We start from the raw sequence: 21,794 nt of genomic DNA, 5'->3' as shown, positions 1-21,794 counted from the left end.
TCAAAATCTTCAAAATGAACATAAGCACAATGAAATTAATGCTGGAATCATCTTCAGGATGCAAAAGTACACTAAATACAGCAACATTTTTGAGTCTACAACATTTTGTTTAGTTGTAAGAGCCAAAATGAACTTTTTGTTGCTTTAAATGCGTTTTCAGCCCCTGATTGTCCACCTCTGGTGAAAATGTCAAAATCTTCAAAATGAGCATAAGCACAATGAAATTAATGCTGGAATCATCTTCAGGATGCTATAATACACTAAATACAGCCAACATTTAGAGTCTACAACGTTTAGTTTAGGTGTGAGAGCAAAAATGAACTTTTTATTGTTTGAAATGCGTTTTCAGCCTGATTGTACACTTCAGGTGAAATTGTCAAAATCTTCCAAATGAGCATAAGCACAATGAAATTAATGCTGGAATCATCTTCAGGATGCTAAAATACACTAAATAAAGCAACAATTTTGAGTCTACAACGTTTAGTTTAGGTGTGAGAGCTAAAATGAACTTTTTATTGCTTTAAATGCGTTTTCAGCACCTGATTGTACACTTCAGGTGAAACTGTCAAAATCTTCCAAATGAGCATAAGCACATTGAAATTAATGCTGGAATCATCTTCAGGATGCTAAAATACACTAAATACAGCCATTTTTTTGTAGTGTACAACGTTTAGTTTCGGTGTTGAAGACATTTAACATTTTCAATTTATATTTTTGCTGTTTATGAATTTACTTATAAGTATATATTGGACATATAACTGTGTATTGTAATGAATATAACTGTGATAATGTGTTGTGAAGTATATTGGAACTTTTCACTCCCTTCCAGCTGGTGAGATAGGAATGTACATGGGAGTCAAGTTCTCAAGTTCTCATGGAGATAAGAATGTATGTCTTAAAAGGGAGTCAAGGTCTGATGGCATTACCTGTCTAATCATATATTTCCGGCCTGGACGGGGAGTTGTAGTAAACATGTCGGTATATCACTTGTCTGCCTATTATAATTACTAACCCTTTGTCCAATGATTGCGTTTAAACCTACGGCTAAATGGTTCCAGTTGTTGGACTCAGCCGTTACAAAATTTTACTGGAATAAAAAAAAACAAAGATTAGTCTATCTACTCTTCAGAAAAGTAAATCCAAAGGTGGTCTAGAGGCACCAAATTTTATGTACTACTATATAGCTAACCAGCTACAATATATCGTTCTATGGGCACAACCCAACAGAGACACTAACTGTTGGTTGGAACTAGAACAGAAGGATTGTAATAACCTCAGACTTCGAGATTTACTCTTTATTACAACATCGATTAAGCGACATAATTGTTTTAAAAACCCAATGATTTCCGCCACCGTGACTGCCTGGTGGAAGGCACTAGAATTGACAAAAGCCCAAGTGGAGCCCTGTGGGCTTTCTCCCCTATGGCATAACCCCGACTTTCAACTTAACAACCAACCGTTTTATTTAGGTGTGTGGGAGCAGAAAGGAATTACACATCTCCACCATCTCTTCTCAGATAATATGTTTATATTATATACATCCTTGCTCCAAAAATACAATATAAAAAACGGAAATTTTTTACATTATCTACAAGTTAAATATATGACAATGAAAAAAATTCCAACACTTCGGGGTACGCTCCAACCGCCTGTTTTAGCTAAAGATATTAACAAGCTTTCTCCGACAACAACAAAAAAACTTTCAAAAATATATAAGTTACTTTCATATACTGATAAAATGTCTTTACCCATCTCGAAATGGGAGACAGACTTGTCTATAGCACCGGAATCTGACTTTTGGTTTCAAGTTTGTGAAAACGCATTTAAAATGACAAAACACAAATTTACAACTTATCCAATATAAAATTATTCACAGAACATACATTACTCAATATATGATTAAGAAAATGGGACTCTCAGACTCCGACATTTGTCTCCAATGTTTATTAAACACTACAGACACTTATGTTCATGCTTTATGGTTATGTACTCCGGTTATGTATTTCTGGACTAAAGTCTTAGAAAAACTTTCCGCTATTTTGGACTGTAGGATACCTTTATCTCCAAACTTGTGTTTGCTAGGTGACCTAACAACAACTGACTTACCACATAAACAATTTCAATCTACACTTGTAGCCCTTACTATCGCTAAAAAAACAATTCTTGTTAACTGGAAAAATAAACAAACTCTGAATATCGACCAATGGTCTAACCTCCTCATAAATCACATTTAAATGGAAAAAATATCTGCCTCAAATAAAAACAAAATATCAAAATTTATAGAAACATGGTCTATGTATATAGAATTTTTTAACCTAATTCTGGTTACTTAATTCTGTCTGTTAGCGAGAGCCACTACATCGTGATAACTTACATTGATGTTTCTGCATTTGGCAATTTATTATTATATTATATTATTAGTATGTGATTTTTTTTTTTAATGGGCTTTAGGTGAACTGATGAGTACACACACGCACGCACGCACACGCACGCACGCACATACACATGCTCACCCACATACAAAAAAAATGTATATATATATATATGTGTGTGTGTATATGTATATATATGTATATATATTAAAAAAAAAAAAAAATTAATTTATACATTTTTAAAAAAGGAGAGCAATGATGATGTCAAATCGAATGAACAATACTGAGCTCTGAGAAAAAAAAAGAAAGAAAAAAAAACCTTTGTCCAACTTCAGAGGAGGAGTATGCTTTTTTCAAGTATAAAGCAACTGTGTGTTTTCATATTGGGGCACACTCGGGGCTTAACATTACCTTTCAATGTAAGCAATTTCTGATGTGTCTTTAAGAGCTCTTAAAATATTTTTTTTGCAAAGAAAGCTTCTTCATAAGATCTCATATGCAATTATTTTGAACACGCAAAGATTACACTTAATATAGTAATCAACTAATACCTTCAAATGGTGACCTCCGACGGCGACAAATTGGGATGTTTTTTGCAACAGCTGCGATGATCCTGAGCATTGAATTTCTAAATGCGCAAATATTAACAAGATGAGTGGACAATTATCCACGTAGAGAAATTCTGTTTGTTTGGGATTACTCAAAGCTGCATTACGTCCGTACCAAATTGTATTTGAGATCTGTGAACAAGTTCGTGGGGTTTAAAAAGTCGTATTTGTTACGGAGGGACGCGAAATTCCTAGATTTTGAAAATTACTACGACATTGAACTATGCATGGAAGCCCGTTGTGTACGGAAGTGACGTCAAGTAGGAGCGCTCCGCCGTTCGAAACGGCATATGAGATTGGTTCCGCGGTGGAATAGGCTGTTTTTATTTTTTTTTTGTGTGAATTAGCCGCCCGTGTGATATTATTCACACGGAGTGAGAGCTGTGAGTGAGTGAATTAGCCGCCCGTGTGATATCATTCACACGGAGTGAGTGCTGTGAAGCCGCCCGTGTGATTTAGTTCCACGTAGGTGAGTGCTGTGTGAATTAGCCGCCCGTGTGATAATTCCTCGGTGTGTGTGCTGTGTTGAATTAGCCGCCCGTGTGATATCATTCACATCGGAGTGTGAGCTGTGAATTAGCCGCCCGCGAAGATCCTGGATATATTTATTAAGTCGCGCAATCGATATTTTATTTCTGTTTCATTTTTTTTTCTTTTTGTTTTTGTTTTTATTTTTCTAAAAAAAAAAATATATATATATATATGTAATAATAATTTTTTGGGGGGGATTAATGAGAATAGTTTTGATCTGTTGTATTGTAGTACCATAAGTGAGACGTCACTGACTTTATAAATATTATAAACGACTAAATTACTACATATAATGGACGACATTTTTGACCGAGACTCAGGATGGTTCGATTTGCATAAACTTCCGGTCCATACTCAGAGCCTCTCGCTAAGCGAACAAGTAACAGCCGCAACGCTCGTCATGGCTGACGCGCTCCCACCACGGCGACGGTGTAAGATGAAAAATCTTTTAAATGAATGGATACGCACTAATTGTGATAAAGGTTGGTTCCCACCGTTAAAATCTGAGGCATGTCTGATTGCATTAATGAAGTCTGTGGAACTCGCTTGTGTAAAACAGCGCCAGACGCTGATTAACTCCGTGAAAAACACATCTATATTTTCTTCGAATGGAAGAAAAGTTAGACGACAATGTAAGGTTGTGGACCAAATGTTGGTTAACGCTAGAATGCTTGCTTTGGGCAGCTCTGTGAAAGTTGCTCGTAAAGCTGTGTTGAGCGAGTCCGCTAACCACGGCTCGGCTAACAGCAACGTGTTTGATGAACGCATGGCTAATGCTAGGCTAAAATCTCCGCCGGTTTATGCTGAAGCCAGTGCGAGTGATGGATTTGGCCCTAAGAACACGTTTTACTGAATCACCATATAATACAGCTATTCAAATGCTGCAGGATTTGCAAGCACCTGTTTTGACAGTAAATGGTGGTAATTTGTGTGTAAAATAGGAGCCAGAGGGCAATGTGTCCTGTAATGGGAGTTTTTCTCTTTTCTAGGTAAGAGAAGAATGCGGAAGGATATAGAGGTCTAGGTGTTAACTACAGGCCACTCTCCATATTATTTTAAAATCAGATGTGTTTTTTATAGTTGAATGAGTAATAAAACCAAATTTTAATATAGTTGAATGGGTAATAAAACCAAATTTTAATTGAAAAATACTTTTGATTTTTGATTTTTTCCCCCTGCATCTCTCATGACTTATTCGTAGGTGTGAAAATGATTTAACCTTTGTCCTTATCTGAGTCCCATTCTAGAAGTCTGAGAAGTCCTGAAATTTGAGAGGACTTCCCTCCATGTGGCCAGGGTGACTGTGAGCTGTCACATTTTAAGCATAATTTGAGGTAACATGTAATGAAGAAGAAGTCTATGGTAGACATATGCGTAAATATAGTAATACTACTTGCTATAGTGTAGTGAACACATTTAAATAAAACTACAAATTACATATTTTTTGAGAAAATTATTATTTTTTAATTATAACAAGCAGATAGGATCTCTTGCTATGATCTCATCTCCCTCTATCTGTTCCGAGTGTATAAATGTTTCAGGCAGGTTCAATCTTTGACGAGAGGTGTTGTTCTTGGGTGTCTCAAACGTGCTGGAATAACCTGGCTGTTGGGAATATGGACAAGCGTTCTCCTACTCTGCTTGGTGCACAGAGTGGACGGCAAGCTGACTGCGATAAGGATGGTACACTATATCCACTCGCCATCAATGACTCTTATGAATTATCTGAGCAAAATGTCCATCAACTCTTTGAGCAGACATCTCAAACATCACAGCCGTCCTGATGAAACTGTCAGGGGTCTCCAGTGACAGCTAAGGCCTGCTTTGAACTTTGCCCTGCATAGATGCTGCCATCTGCTGGACAGGAAGGAATATGAACTCCAGTTGTTGACTCAAAGTCCTCGAGGCATCTGAGATCGGCTCCTTGAGTCATATTTTGGTCTGTTTGGGTACGTTTGCACTGTGTACTGTGTCGGAAGGGGAGATATGATCTATAGCAACGCAGTTTCGGAAATTGAGAACGGCCTATGTGAATTAGGGTAGGATAAAATTTATTTCAATCTTAATTATTATATTTTCCGTTATTTGATGCTTGTTGAATTTGGTCTTCTAATTTTTTGCCCATTTCTCTTTTTCTCTCTCTGGCTTGTGAATTGGGACTCAGATGTGGAACACTTACGGCGAATTTGCTGGTTAAATTTTTAATTTTTGATTAAGGTCGCAGCACTGTGATTTTTTAATTGGGTCACGATCTGTAAAGTTGCCTGCTGTGTTATACAAGCCCCACTACTCTGTAGAAGAGGTGAGGATAATTAGCATTTTAAGATTACTTTTTGGTTTGTTTAAAGTAGGTCCCTCTGATCTTATATCTTACTTTACAGTTAGGTTGTTTTTTTTCCTCACTCTGTGTTGCCTGGACAGGATTCAAATTTGCGCCTCAAGGGTTTTTGTTTTTATGAATTGTTGTTGCAAGCTAAGCAGGATCTGCTCCTGTAGTTTTGGTGTTGGCCAAATTGCCCCAATTTGTTTTTTCTTATAAACAGGACACAAGGTGTCAGTTTTTTTCCCCCCTCTTTGAAGCAGCAATTTGTAAGCGGCTGCAGTGTTCACATTCAGGTCTGAAATGATCAAAATTGATCTTTATCAGATGAGGAAGTCAGTTACTGGTCTGTCTGTGTGTGTCACAAAGAAAGTATGCACACAGACAGTTCATGTTGAATTAAATAAATGTAGGACTATAAGTTAGTCTGAATGTGATACTTCTACAGAATGTGAGTGAATGAACACAGGTGGAGAATTGAGGTGATCGGATTTTTGACCATGGGAGGAAAAGTAAGTGCTGGCAAAGACAACTCATGGTGAAAATAAGGTAAGTATATTCAATTTCAGAAACAATTGAAAAGTATAATTTCTAGAGCCCATGGAATTTGCCATTTAGGTGTGGAAGGAACATCGAGACACCTGGTTGACATTATTTTAATTGACATTGACAAGTTGTAAAAATGAACTGCAGGACTGCAGTGTTTATTAAAGGAATAAGTATATATATAAATCTCTTCTCAGACTGTTTATAGCCCGGCCGGACATGAGCAGTTTGGGTTAAGATGATGTTGTTTTTAAATGATTTACACTGCTATAATAAAAACCAGCGTAAAAAATACAGAAATTTGATGTACGACAAAAAGCACATTTATGCTAAATCTACAACAGTAAATATCATGGTAAAATATTTGATTAATCATTATCTACTATCACATGGGTTCCCCAGGAAAATTCGGTCGGACAATGGCAGTCATTTTTGGAATAAGCATTTACAAGAAGTAGAAAAAGCATTGGGGCTGAAACATACATTTGGCTCTGTTTATCATCCTCAATCACAGGGACAAGTTGAACGAATGAATAGAACTATTAAAGAAAAATTGGCGAAAGCACTAGCTTCATCAAAATTTAACTGGTTGCAGGCTCTGCCTGTCGCATTGATGAATGTGCGCATGTCGTTAAATTCAGCTAAAGGCTGGACTCCTTTTGAGGATCATAAAAACAGGCCGTTTCCTGCCCCCAATGTTCCGCTGGGGGAGTCACACGTTGAGAGGCCCCCAGTAATTAAGGAGATAGTGTCTACATTCTATAAACTAACAGATAACCAGACAGATGTTCCTTCAAAAATAAATGATTGTGAATATGTGCGGTTGAAAGTGACTAAACGTAAATGGTCTGCCCCCAGGTGGTTAGGGCCATTCAAGGTCAAAGAACGTACATCCTGTGCGGTGCGCTTGTATCGAAGAGGGGATACTTGGCATCATCTCTCCTCTACCAGGCCGGCTGTTTCTGGCTCAACGCTGCCACCTAGGGCAACCATCTGATGATCTACGCCCACACCAGTTGGAGCCATCTGACGGATCCAAAACACGCTGTTTCCAGTGTCTACCTGACAAGCTGTCCAAGGGGGGGAGCTGCATGCGGAGGAGGTCGCTGAAAGGAGATTCATTGGAGTGCCTTTTCCTAAGCATCATTGCAGTTGATTCGCCTGGAAAAGCTGATCCTGGGGCAATCTGCTGTTTGAAAGGGGGAAATCACTCAATGGTGATTTGAGTCACATGCCCCTTTTCATCAATTCACAAGGATAGAGTCACACTGGGAAAGAAATCCCGTGACCTTTCCTTGGATCTCTGGCAGTGAGCCAGGGTTCGGAAAGAGGCTGACAGCGCCTCTTCCTCTAAGGAAAAAATAAATAAAATCAACCAACGACTGACAAACATCCTTCTCCTTCGACAAACGAACTTCTTCTCAAGATGGTTTCGAAGAAGAACTCTGCTACTAATTGCTGCATTGTGACGATTTTCCTCATATTAATTGTTGTGCCATTTTGGTTTTTCATGAAACCCCTTGACGTGAGTTTGAATACAACACACCGTGATAAAAGAAATGTTGTTTCTCTCCAAATTCCATGGATAATGTCCTGGGCGTATAATAACTCAATTGTCCTGACCGTTGCTCCTAACACAAACACATCTGTCAAACTCCCCATTAAATCTTTGAAGGGTTTTAGTAGTGGGGGGCCGACGAAGGGGGGCCTTTGGCTCAAGTACTGGTGGTATTTGACAGGTAGTGTTTTACGACTAGACTGGAGCACCTTCATTACCACCCAAAGTGGCCGATACTGGCCGTCAGGTTCCAGCGGGGAGGCAGTTTTCTTTAGCAAGAGAGTAACATTGCATAGAATGGGAAGTCAATTCGAATTAACTTTTGTTCTTCCTGAAGGCCACCTAATGTAACCATAAATAACACCTTTTGTTATGGCTATGGTTATGGTTCTCTGGAACTGATCCCTATTTTCCAATTTTAATTTGCATTGATAAAACTATGAGTAAGACAGAACAACCTAAAATGACCAAAAACACAATGGAGTCTGGGGTGGAAGCTTTTAGTTTCCAAATTGATGGTGTAGTTGAATGGTTTCGGGCTCCAACAGGTCTGTCTGGTGGCAGTAATAATTGGCTACTGTTAGCAAATGCAGCAGCACAGGCTTCCGGAAAGGATTGCGTTGTATGTGTGGGCCCAAGACCTTTATTAAGGGTAATTCATGCTAAAATAGAGGCTAAATGTGTAATGGAACTGATGAATAAAACTGTCCCTAATGATAAATGATCTCAATGGGACAGAGTGTATCCACTGGTTGATTGGCAAATTACTAAACCTATTTTTTCAAATAAAGTGGCGGATGGTGATTTTTCATGTATTAAAATGTCAGGTACTGGGAAACAATTGGGAAAACTGAACCACACCACTCACTGCATTTCAGCAACAGATGTGGGTCGTAAATTCCAGCCTCAATCTAGAGCTGACATCTGGTGGTGGTGTGGAGATAGCCGAATATTTGATAAATTACCTCTGAATATGAAGGGATATTGTGCTCTCATCACCCTCCTTCTGCCAGTAGATATTCTCCCTACATCGGTTGATAACCTTCTGCAAATTGTTAATACTTGGCAACCAAATTTTTCTCATTCTTTTCAGAGGGCCAAAAGATCCACTTGGCAGGATCAAAATGTTCCCACATACATAGATGCGATTGTAGTGCCACGCGGGGTCCCAGATGAGTATAAGATTGCGGACCAGGTGGCTTCAGGTTTTGAATCTTTGATTTGCTGGTGGTGTACCATTAACAAAAATGTAGATAGGATTAATTATGTACATTACAATGTTCAAAGACTAGGAAATTGGACTCAATCAGGTTTTGAAGCTGTACACGGCCAGTTGTCAGCCACATCTCTAATGGAATTTCAGAATCGTATAGCTCTCGATATGTTACTTGCAGAGAGATGAGGTGTTTGTTCAATGTTCGGAGAACAATGTTGTACTTTTATTCCTAATAATACTGCACCGGATGGAAGTTTAACCAATGCCATTGAGGGACTCCGAACACTTAATAAAAAAATGAAAGAGCAGTCCGGTATCGATACGTCAATTTGGGATAACTGGATGGATGCTTTTGGAAGATATAAAAATTTGGTTTCATCAATTTTAATTTCTGTATCCGTTTTTGTAGCTTTTTTGACAACTTGTGGTTGCTGTTACATTCCTTGTTTAAGATCGTTGTGCACGCGGCTTATTGCCACAGCCATTGAAAAGCAAGATGTACAAAACAAGTCGTCTTATATGATGGTAGAATCTGTAACTTCTAAAGCTATGACCGCGGTGGCGACATCCGATGAAGATCCGGCTGGAATTTTTCTCTAGACTATTTCTAAGGGATTTAATGTCTTATTTTGAACAAATATATTTGTTCATTGAGGGACTGAAGACATTTAACATTTTCATTTTATATTTTTGCTGTTTATGAATTTACTTATAAGTATATATTGAACATATAATTGTGTATTGTAATGAATATAACTGTGATAATGTGTTGTGAAGTATATTGGAACTTTTCACTCCTTTCCAGCTGGTGGGATATGAATGTACATGGGAGTCAAGTTCTCAAGTTCTCATGGAGATGAGAATGTATGTCTTAAAAGGGAGTCAAGGTCTGATGGCATTACCTGTCTAATCATATATTTCCGGCCTGGACGGGGAGTTGTAGTAAACATGTCGGTATATCACTTGTCTGCCTATTATAATTACTAACCCTTTGTCCAGCCTCAGAGGAGGAGTATGCTTTTTTCAAGTATAAAGCAACTGTGGGTTTTCATATTGGGGCACACTCGGGGCTTAACATTACCTTTGAATGTAAGCAATTTCTGATGTGTCTTTAAGAGCTCTTAAAATAAATTCTTTGCAAAGAAAGCTTCTTCATAAGATCTCATATGCAATTATTTTGAACACGCAAAGATTACACTTAATATAGTAATCAACTAATACCTTCAGTGTGAGAGCCAAAATGAACTTTTTGTTGCTTTAAATGCGTTTTCAGCCCCCGATATTACACTTCAGGTGAAAATGTCAAAATCTTCAAATTGAACATAAGCACAATGAAATTAATGCTGGAATAATCTTCAGGATGCAAAAATACACTAAATACAGCAAAATGCTTGAGTCTACAACGTTTAGTTTAGGTGTGAGAGCCAAAATGAACTTTTTATTGCTTTAAATGCGTTTTTAGCCCCTGATTGTCCACCTCTGGTGAAAATGACAAAATCTTCAAAATCAGCATAGGCACAATGAAAGTAATGCTGGAATCATCTGCAGGATGCTACAATACACTAAATACAGCAAACATTTAGAGTCTACAACGTTTAGTTTAGGTGTGAGAGCCAAAATGAACTTTTTATTGCTTTAAATGCGTTTTCAGCCTGATTGTACACTTCAGGTGAAAATGTCAAAATCTTCAAATTGAATATAAGCACAATGAAATTAATGCTGGAATAATCTTCATGATGCAAAAATACACTAAATACAGCAAAATGTTTGAGTCTACAACGTTTAGTTTAGGTGTGAGAGCCAAAATGAACTTTTTATTTCTTTAAATGCGTTTTCAGCCCCTGATTGTCCACCTCTGGTGAAAATGACAAAATCTTCAAAATCAGCATAGGCACAATGAAATTAATGCTGGAATCATCTGCAGGATGCTATAATACACTAAATACAGCAAACATTTAGAGTCTACAACGTTTAGTTTAGGTGTGAGAGCCAAAATGAACTCTTTATTGCTTTAAATGCGTTTTCAGCCTGATTGTACACTTCAGGTAAAAATGTCAAAATCTTCAAAATGAGCATAAACACAATGAAATTAATGCTGGAATCATCTTCAGGATGCTAGAATACACTAAATACAGCAAAAATTTTGAGTCTACAACGTTTAGTTTAGGTGTGAGAGCCAAAATGAACTTTTTATGGCTTTAAATGCGTTTTCAGCCTGATTGTCCACCTCTGGTGAAAATGACAAAGTCTTCAAAATGAGCATAAGCACAATGAAATTAATGCTGGAATCATCTGCAGGATGCAATAATACACTAAATACAGCAAACATTTTGAGTCTACAACATTTAGTTTAGGTGTGAGAGCCAAAATGAACTTTTTATTGCTTTAAATGCGTTTTTAGCCTGATTCTTTACTTCAGGTGAAAATGTCAAAATCTTCAAAATAAGCATAAGCACAGTGAAATTTAAGCTGGAATCATCTTCAGGATGCTAAAATACACTAAATACAGCAACAATTTTGAGTCTACAATGTTTAGTTTAGGTGTGAGAGCTAAAATGAACTTTTAATTGCTTTAAATGCGTTTTCAGCACCTGATTGTACACTTCAGGTGAAACTGTCAAAATCTTCCAAATGAGCATAAGCACAATGAAATTAATGCTGGAATCATCTGCAGGATGCTATAATATACTAAATACAGCAAACATTTTGAGTCTACAACGTTTAGTTTAGGTGTGAGAGCCAAAATGAACTTTTTATTGCTTTAAATGCGTTTTCAGCCCCTGATTGTACACTTCAGGTAAAAATGTCAAAATCTTCTAAATGAGCATAAGCATAATGAAATTATTGCTGGAATCATCTGCAGGATGCTATAATACACTAAATACAGCAAACTTTTAGAGTCTACAACGTTTAGTTTAGGTGTGAGAGCCAAAATGAACTTTTTATTGCTTTAAATGCGTTTTCAGCTTGATTGTACACTTCAGGTGAAAATGTCATAATCTTCCAAATGAGCATAAGCACAGTGAAATTAATGCTGGAATCATCTGCAGGATGCTATAATACACTAATTACAGCAAACATTTTGAGTCTACAACGTTTAGTTTAGGTGTGAGAGCCAAAATGAACTTTTTATTGCTTTAAATGCGTTTTCAGCTTGATTGTACACTTCAGGTGAAAATGTCATAATCTTCCAAATGAGCATAAGCACAGTGAAATTAATGCTGGAATCATCTGCAGGATGCTAGAATACACTAAATACAGCAAAATTTTTGAGTCTACAACGTTTAGTTTAGGTGTGAGAGCCAAAATGAACTTTTTATTGCTTTAAATGCGTTTTCAGCCCCTGATTGTCCACCTCTGGTGAAAATGACAAAATCTTCAAAATGAGCATAAGCACAATGAAATTATTGCTGGAATCATCTGCAGGATGCTATAATACACTAAATACAGCAAACATTTTGAGTCTACAACGTTTATTTTAGGTGTGAGAGCCAAAATGAACTTTTTATTGCTTTAAATGCGTTTTCAGCCCCTGATTGTATACTTCAGGTGAAAATGTCAAAATCTCCAAAATGAACATAAGCACAATGAAATTAATGCTGGAATCATCTTCAGGATGCAAAAATACACTAAATACAGCAAACATTTTGAGTCTACAACGTTTAGTTTAGGTGTGAGAGCCAAAATTAACTTTTTATTGCTTTAAATGCGTTTTCAGCTTGATTATACACTTCAGGTGAAAATGTCATAATCTTCCAAATGAGCATAAGCACAGTGAAATTAATGCTGGAATCATCTGCAGGATGCTATAATACACTAATTACAGCAAACATTTTGAGTCTACAACGTTTAGTTTAGGTGTGAGAGCCAAAATGAACTTTTTGTTGCTTTAAATGCGTTTTCAGCCCCTGATATTAGACTTCAGCTGAAAATGTCAAAATCTTCAAAATGAACATAAGAACAATGGAATTAATGCTGGAATCATCTTCAGGATGCTAAAATATACTAAATACAGCAAAAACTTTTGAGTCTACAACGTTTAGTTTAGGTGTGAGAGCCAAAATGAACTTTTTGTTGCTTTAAATGCGTTTTCAGCCCCTGATTGTCCACCTCTGGTGAAAATGACAAAATCTTCAAAATGAGCATAAGCACAATGAAATTATTGCTGGAATCATCTGCAGGATGCTATAATACACTAAATACAGCAAACATTTTGAGTCTACAACGTTTATTTTAGGTGTGAGAGCCAAAATGAACTTTTTATTGCTTTAAATGCGTTTTCAGCACGATTGTACACTTCAGGTAAAAATGTCAAAATCTTCAAAATGAGCATAAGCACAATGAAATTAATGCTGGAATCATCTTCAGGATGCTAAAATACACTAAATACAGCAAAAAATTTGAGTCTACAACGTTTAATTTAAGTGTGAGAGCCAAAAAGAACTTTTTATTGCTTTAAATGCGTTTTCAGCCCCTGATTGTCCACCTCTGGTGAAAATGACAAAATCTTCAAAATGAGCATAAGCACAATGAAATTATTGCTGGAATCATCTGCAGGATGCTATAATACACTAAATACAGCAAACATTTTGAGTCTACAACGTTTATTTTAGGTGTTAGAGCCAAAATGAACTTTTTATTTCTTTAAATGCGTTTTCAGCCCCTGATTGTCCACCTCTGGTGAAAATGACAAAATCTTCAAAATCAGCATAGGCACAATGAAATTAATGCTGGAATCATCTGCAGGATGCTATAATACACTAAATACAGCAAACATTTAGAGTCTACAACGTTTAGTTTAGGTGTGAGAGCCAAAATGAACTCTTTATTGCTTTAAATGCGTTTTCAGCCTGATTGTACACTTCAGGTAAAAATGTCAAAATCTTCAAAATGAGCATAAACACAATGAAATTAATGCTGGAATCATCTTCAGGATGCTAGAATACACTAAATACAGCAAAAATTTTGAGTCTACAACGTTTAGTTTAGGTGTGAGAGCCAAAATGAACTTTTTATGGCTTTAAATGCGTTTTCAGCCTGATTGTCCACCTCTGGTGAAAATGACAAAGTCTTCAAAATGAGCATAAGCACAATGAAATTAATGCTGGAATCATCTGCAGGATGCAATAATACACTAAATACAGCAAACATTTTGAGTCTACAACATTTAGTTTAGGTGTGAGAGCCAAAATGAACTTTTTATTGCTTTAAATGCGTTTTTAGCCTGATTCTTTACTTCAGGTGAAAATGTCAAAATCTTCAAAATAAGCATAAGCACAGTGAAATTTAAGCTGGAATCATCTTCAGGATGCTAAAATACACTAAATACAGCAACAATTTTGAGTCTACAATGTTTAGTTTAGGTGTGAGAGCTAAAATGAACTTTTAATTGCTTTAAATGCGTTTTCAGCACCTGATTGTACACTTCAGGTGAAACTGTCAAAATCTTCCAAATGAGCATAAGCACAATGAAATTAATGCTGGAATCATCTGCAGGATGCTATAATATACTAAATACAGCAAACATTTTGAGTCTACAACGTTTAGTTTAGGTGTGAGAGCCAAAATGAACTTTTTATTGCTTTAAATGCGTTTTCAGCCCCTGATTGTACACTTCAGGTAAAAATGTCAAAATCTTCTAAATGAGCATAAGCATAATGAAATTATTGCTGGAATCATCTGCAGGATGCTATAATACACTAAATACAGCAAACTTTTAGAGTCTACAACGTTTAGTTTAGGTGTGAGAGCCAAAATGAACTTTTTATTGCTTTAAATGCGTTTTCAGCTTGATTGTACACTTCAGGTGAAAATGTCATAATCTTCCAAATGAGCATAAGCACAGTGAAATTAATGCTGGAATCATCTGCAGGATGCTATAATACACTAATTACAGCAAACATTTTGAGTCTACAACGTTTAGTTTAGGTGTGAGAGCCAAAATGAACTTTTTATTGCTTTAAATGCGTTTTCAGCTTGATTGTACACTTCAGGTGAAAATGTCATAATCTTCCAAATGAGCATAAGCACAGTGAAATTAATGCTGGAATCATCTGCAGGATGCTAGAATACACTAAATACAGCAAAATTTTTGAGTCTACAACGTTTAGTTTAGGTGTGAGAGCCAAAATGAACTTTTTATTGCTTTAAATGCGTTTTCAGCCCCTGATTGTCCACCTCTGGTGAAAATGACAAAATCTTCAAAATGAGCATAAGCACAATGAAATTATTGCTGGAATCATCTGCAGGATGCTATAATACACTAAATACAGCAAACATTTTGAGTCTACAACGTTTATTTTAGGTGTGAGAGCCAAAATGAACTTTTTATTGCTTTAAATGCGTTTTCAGCCCCTGATTGTATACTTCAGGTGAAAATGTCAAAATCTCCAAAATGAACATAAGCACAATGAAATTAATGCTGGAATCATCTTCAGGATGCAAAAATACACTAAATACAGCAAACATTTTGAGTCTACAACGTTTAGTTTAGGTGTGAGAGCCAAAATTAACTTTTTATTGCTTTAAATGCGTTTTCAGCTTGATTATACACTTCAGGTGAAAATGTCATAATCTTCCAAATGAGCATAAGCACAGTGAAATTAATGCTGGAATCATCTGCAGGATGCTATAATACACTAATTACAGCAAACATTTTGAGTCTACAACGTTTAGTTTAGGTGTGAGAGCCAAAATGAACTTTTTGTTGCTTTAAATGCGTTTTCAGCCCCTGATATTAGACTTCAGCTGAAAATGTCAAAATCTTCAAAATGAACATAAGAACAATGGAATTAATGCTGGAATCATCTTCAGGATGCTAAAATATACTAAATACAGCAAAAACTTTTGAGTCTACAACGTTTAGTTTAGGTGTGAGAGCCAAAATGAACTTTTTGTTGCTTTAAATGCGTTTTCAGCCCCTGATTGTCCACCTCTGGTGAAAATGACAAAATCTTCAAAATGAGCATAAGCACAATGAAATTATTGCTGGAATCATCTGCAGGATGCTATAATACACTAAATACAGCAAACATTTTGAGTCTACAACGTTTATTTTAGGTGTGAGAGCCAAAATGAACTTTTTATTGCTTTAAATGCGTTTTCAGCACGATTGTACACTTCAGGTAAAAATGTCAAAATCTTCAAAATGAGCATAAGCACAATGAAATTAATGCTGGAATCATCTTCAGGATGCTAAAATACACTAAATACAGCAAAAAATTTGAGTCTACAACGTTTAATTTAAGTGTGAGAGCCAAAAAGAACTTTTTATTGCTTTAAATGCGTTTTCAGCCCCTGATTGTCCACCTCTGGTGAAAATGACAAAATCTTCAAAATGAGCATAAGCACAATAAAATTATTGCTGGAATCATCTGCAGGATGCTATAATACACTAAATACAGCAAACATTTTGAGTCTACAACGTTTATTTTAGGTGTTAGAGCCAAAATGAACTTTTTATTTCTTTAAATGCGTTTTCAGCCCCTGATTGTCCACCTCTGGTGAAAATGACAAAATCTTCAAAATCAGCATAGGCACAATGAAATTAATGCTGGAATCATCTGCAGGATGCTATAATACACTAAATACAGCAAACATTTAGAGTCTACAACGTTTAGTTTAGGTGTGAGAGCCAAAATGAACTCTTTATTGCTTTAAATGCGTTTTCAGCCTGATTGTACACTTCAGGTAAAAATGTCAAAATCTTCAAAATGAGCATAAACACAATGAAATTAATGCTGGAATCATCTTCAGGATGCTAAAATACACTAAATACAGCAAAATTTTTGAGTCTACAACGTTTAGTTTAGGTGTGAGAGCCAAAATGAACTTTTTATTGCTTTAAATTAGTTTTCATTCCCTGATTGTCCACCTCTGGTGAAAATGACAAAGTCTTCAAAATGAGCATGAGCACAATGAAATTAATGCTGGAATCATCTGCAGGATGCAATAATACACTAAATACAGCAAACATTTTGAGTCTACAACATTTAGTTTAGGTGTGAGAGCCAAAATGAACTTTTTATTGCTTTAAATGCGTTTTTAGCCTGATTCTTCACTTCAGGTGAAAATGTCAAAATCTTCAAAATAAGCATAACCACAGTGAAATTTAAGCTGGAATCATCTTCAGGATGCTAAAATACACTAAATACAGCAACAATTTTGAGTCTACAATGTTTAGTTTAGGTGTGAGAGCTAAAATGAACTTTTAATTGCTTTAAATGCGTTTTCAGCACCTGATTGTACACTTCAGGTGAAACTGTCAAAATCTTCCAAATGAGCATAAGCACAATGAAATTAATGCTGGAATCATCTGCAGGATGCTATAATATACTAAATACAGCAAACATTTTGAGTCTACAACGTTTAGTTTAGGTGTGAGAGCCAAAATGAACTTTTTATTGCTTTAAATGCGTTTTCAGCCCCTGATTGTACACTTCAGGTAAAAATGTCAAAATCTTCTAAATGAGCATAAGCATAATGAAATTATTGCTGGAATCATCTGCAGGATGCTATAATACACTAAATACAGCAAACTTTTAGAGTCTACAACGTTTAGTTTAGGTGTGAGAGCCAAAATGAACTTTTTATTGCTTTAAATGCGTTTTCAGCTTGATTGTACACTTCAGGTGAAAATGTCATAATCTTCCAAATGAGCATAAGCACAGTGAAATTAATGCTGGAATCATCTGCAGGATGCTATAATACACTAATTACAGCAAACATTTTGAGTCTACAACGTTTAGTTTAGGTGTGAGAGCCAAAATGAACTTTTTATTGCTTTAAATGCGTTTTCAGCCCGATTGTACACTTCAGGTAAAAATGTCAAAATCTTCAAAATGAGCATAAGCACAATGAAATTAATGCTGGAATCATCTTCAGGATGCTAAAATACACTAAATACAGCAAAAAATTTGAGTCTACAACGTTTCATTTAAGTGTGAGAGCCAAAAAGAACTTTTTATTGCTTTAAATGCGTTTTCAGCCCCTGATTGTCCACTTCTGGTGAAAATGTAAAAATCTTCAAAATGAGCATAAGCACAATGAAATTAATGCTGGAATCATCTGCAGGATGCTATAATACACTAAATACAGCAAACATTTTGAGTCTACAATGTTTAGTTTAGGTGTGAGAGCCAAAATGAACTTTTTGTTGCTTTAAATGCGTTTTCAGCCCCTGATTGTATACTTCAGGTGAAAATGTCAAAATCTTCAAAATGAACATAAGCACAATGAAATTAATGCTGGAATCATCTTCAGGATGCTAAAATACACTAAATACAGCAAAAATTTTGAGTCTACAACGTTTCATTTAAGTGTGAGAGCCAAAAAGAACTTTTTATTGCTTTAAATGCGTTTTCAGCCCCTGATTGTCCACTTCTGGTGAAAATGTAAAAATCTTCAAAATGAGCATAAGCACAATGAAATTAATGCTGGAATCATCTGCAGGATTCTATAATACACTAAATACAGCAAACATTTAGAGTCTACAATGTTTAGTTTAGGTGTGAGAGCCAAAATGAACTTTTTGTTGCTTTAAATGCGTTTTCAGCCCCTGATTGTATACTTCAGGTGAAAATGTCAAAATCTTCAAAATGAACATAAGCACAATGAAATTAATGCTGGAATCATCTTCAGGATGCAAAAATACACTAAATACAGCAAACATTTTGAGTCTACAACGTTTAGTTTAGGTGTGAGAGCCAAAATGAACTTTTTATTGCTTTAAATGCGTTTTCAGCTTGATTATACACTTCAGGTGAAAATGTCATAATCTTCCAAATGAGCATAAGCACAGTGAAATTAATGCTGGAATCATCTGCAGGATGCTATAATACACTAATTACAGCAAACATTTTGAGTCTACAACGTTTAGTTTAGGTGTGAGAGCCAAAATGAACTTTTTGTTGCTTTAAATGCGTTTTCAGCCCCTGATATTAGACTTCAGCTGAAAATGTCAAAATCTTCAAAATGAACATAAGAACAATGGAATTAATGCTGGAATCATCTTCAGGATGCTAAAATATACTAAATACAGCAAAAACTTTTGAGTCTACAACGTTTAGTTTAGGTGTGAGAGCCAAAATGAACTTTTTGTTGCTTTAAATGCGTTTTCAGCCCCTGATTGTCCACCTCTGGTGAAAATGACAAAATCTTCAAAATGAGCATAAGCACAATGAAATTATTGCTGGAATCATCTGCAGGATGCTATAATACACTAAATACAGCAAACATTTTGAGTCTACAACGTTTATTTTAGGTGTGAGAGCCAAAATGAACTTTTTATTGCTTTAAATGCGTTTTCAGCACGATTGTACACTTCAGGTAAAAATGTCAAAATCTTCAAAATGAGCATAAGCACAATGAAATTAATGCTGGAATCATCTTCAGGATGCTATAATACACTAAATACAGCAAACATTTTGAGTCTACAATGTTTAGTTTAGGTGTGAGAGCCAAAATGAACTTTTTGTTGCTTTAAATGCGTTTTCAGCCCCTGATTGTCCACTTCTGGTGAAAATGTAAAAATCTTCAAAATGAGCATAAGCACAATGAAATTAATGCTGGAATCATCTGCAGGATGCTATAATACACTAAATACAGCAAACATTTAGAGTCTACAATGTTTAGTTTAGGTGTGAGAGCCAAAATGAACTTTTTGTTGCTTTAAATGCGTTTTCAGCCCCTGATTGGAGACTTCAGGTGAAAATGTCAAAATCTTCAAAATGAACATAAGCACAATGAAATTAATGCTGGAATCATCTTCAGGATGCTAAAATACACTAAATACAGCAAAAAATTTGAGTCTACAACGTTTCATTTAAGTGTGAGAGCCAAAAAGAACTTTTTATTGCTTTAAATGCGTTTTCAGCCCCTGATTGTCCACTTCTGGTGAAAATGTAAAAATCTTCAAAATGAGCATAAGCACAATGAAATTAATGCTGGAATCATCTGCAGGATGCTATAATACACTAAATACAGCAAACATTTAGAGTCTACAATGTTTAGTTTAGGTGTGAGAGCCAAAATGAACTTTTTGTTGCTTTAAATGCGTTTTCAGCCCCTGATTGTATACTTCAGGTGAAAATGTCAAAATCTTCAAAATGAACATAAGCACAATGAAATTAATGCTGGAATCATCTTCAGGATGCAAAAATACACTAAATACAGCAAACATTTTGAGTCTACAACATTTAGTTTAGGTGTGAGAGCCAAAATGAACTTTTTATTGCTTTAAATGCGTTTTCAGCCCCTGATTGTCCACCTCTGGTGAAAATGACAAAATCTTCGAAATGAGCATAAGCACAATGAAATTACTGCTGGAATCATCTGCAGGATGCTATAATACACTAAATACAGCAAACATTTTGAGTCTACAACGTTTAGTTTAGGTGTGAGAGCCAAAATGAACTTTCTATTGCTTTAAATGCGTTTTCAGCCCCTGATTGTACACTTCAGGTGAAACTTTCAATATCTTCAAAATGAGCATAAGCACAATGAAATTAATGCTGGAATCATCTTCAGGATGCTAAAATACACTAAACACAGCAATTTTTTTTAGTTTACAACGTTTAGTTTAGGTGTGAGAGCCAAAAAGAACTTTTTGTTGCTTTAAATGCGTTTTCAGCCCCTGATTGTACACTTCAGGTAAAAATGTCAAAATCTCCAAAATGAACATAAGCACAATGAAATTAATGCTGGAATCATCTTCAGGATGCAAAAATACACTAAATACAGCAAACATTTTGAGTCTACAACGTTTAGTTTAGGTGTGAGAGCCAAAATTAACTTTTTATTGCTTTAAATGCGTTTTCAGCTTGATTATACACTTCAGGTGAAAATGTCATAATCTTCCAAATGAGCATAAGCACAGTGAAATTAATGCTGGAATCATCTGCAGGATGCTATAATACACTAATTACAGCAAACATTTTGAGTCTACAATGTTTAGTTTAGGTGTGAGAGCCAAAATGAACTTTTTGTTGCTTTAAATGCGTTTTCAGCCCCTGATATTAGACTTCAGCTGAAAATGTCAAAATCTTCAAAATGAACATAAGAACAATGGAATTAATGCTGGAATCATCTTCAGGATGCTAAAATATACTAAATACAGCAAAAACTTTTGAGTCTACAACGTTTAGTTTAGGTGTGAGAGCCAAAATGAACTTTTTGTTGCTTTAAATGCGTTTTCAGCCCCTGATTGTCCACCTCTGGTGAAAATGACAAAATCTTCAAAATGAGCATAAGCACAATGAAATTATTGCTGGAATCATCTGCAGGATGCTATAATACACTAAATACAGCAAACATTTTGAGTCTACAACGTTTATTTTAGGTGTGAGAGCCAAAATGAACTTTTTATTGCTTTAAATGCGTTTTCAGCACGATTGTACACTTCAGGTAAAAATGTCAAAATCTTCAAAATGAGCATAAGCACAATGAAATTAATGCTGGAATCATCTTCAGGATGCTAAAATACACTAAATACAGCAAAAAATTTGAGTCTACAACGTTTAATTTAAGTGTGAGAGCCAAAAAGAACTTTTTATTGCTTTAAATGCGTTTTCAGCCCCTGATTGTCCACCTCTGGTGAAAATGACAAAATCTTCAAAATGAGCATAAGCACAATGAAATTATTGCT

This window comes from Vanacampus margaritifer, chromosome 13 (assembly GCF_051991255.1).
Source record: "Vanacampus margaritifer isolate UIUO_Vmar chromosome 13, RoL_Vmar_1.0, whole genome shotgun sequence".
NCBI classification, from domain to species: domain Eukaryota; kingdom Metazoa; phylum Chordata; class Actinopteri; order Syngnathiformes; family Syngnathidae; genus Vanacampus; species Vanacampus margaritifer.
The sequence above is the reverse complement of the archived record's forward strand: the minus strand, read 5'-3'. Positions refer to the sequence as shown.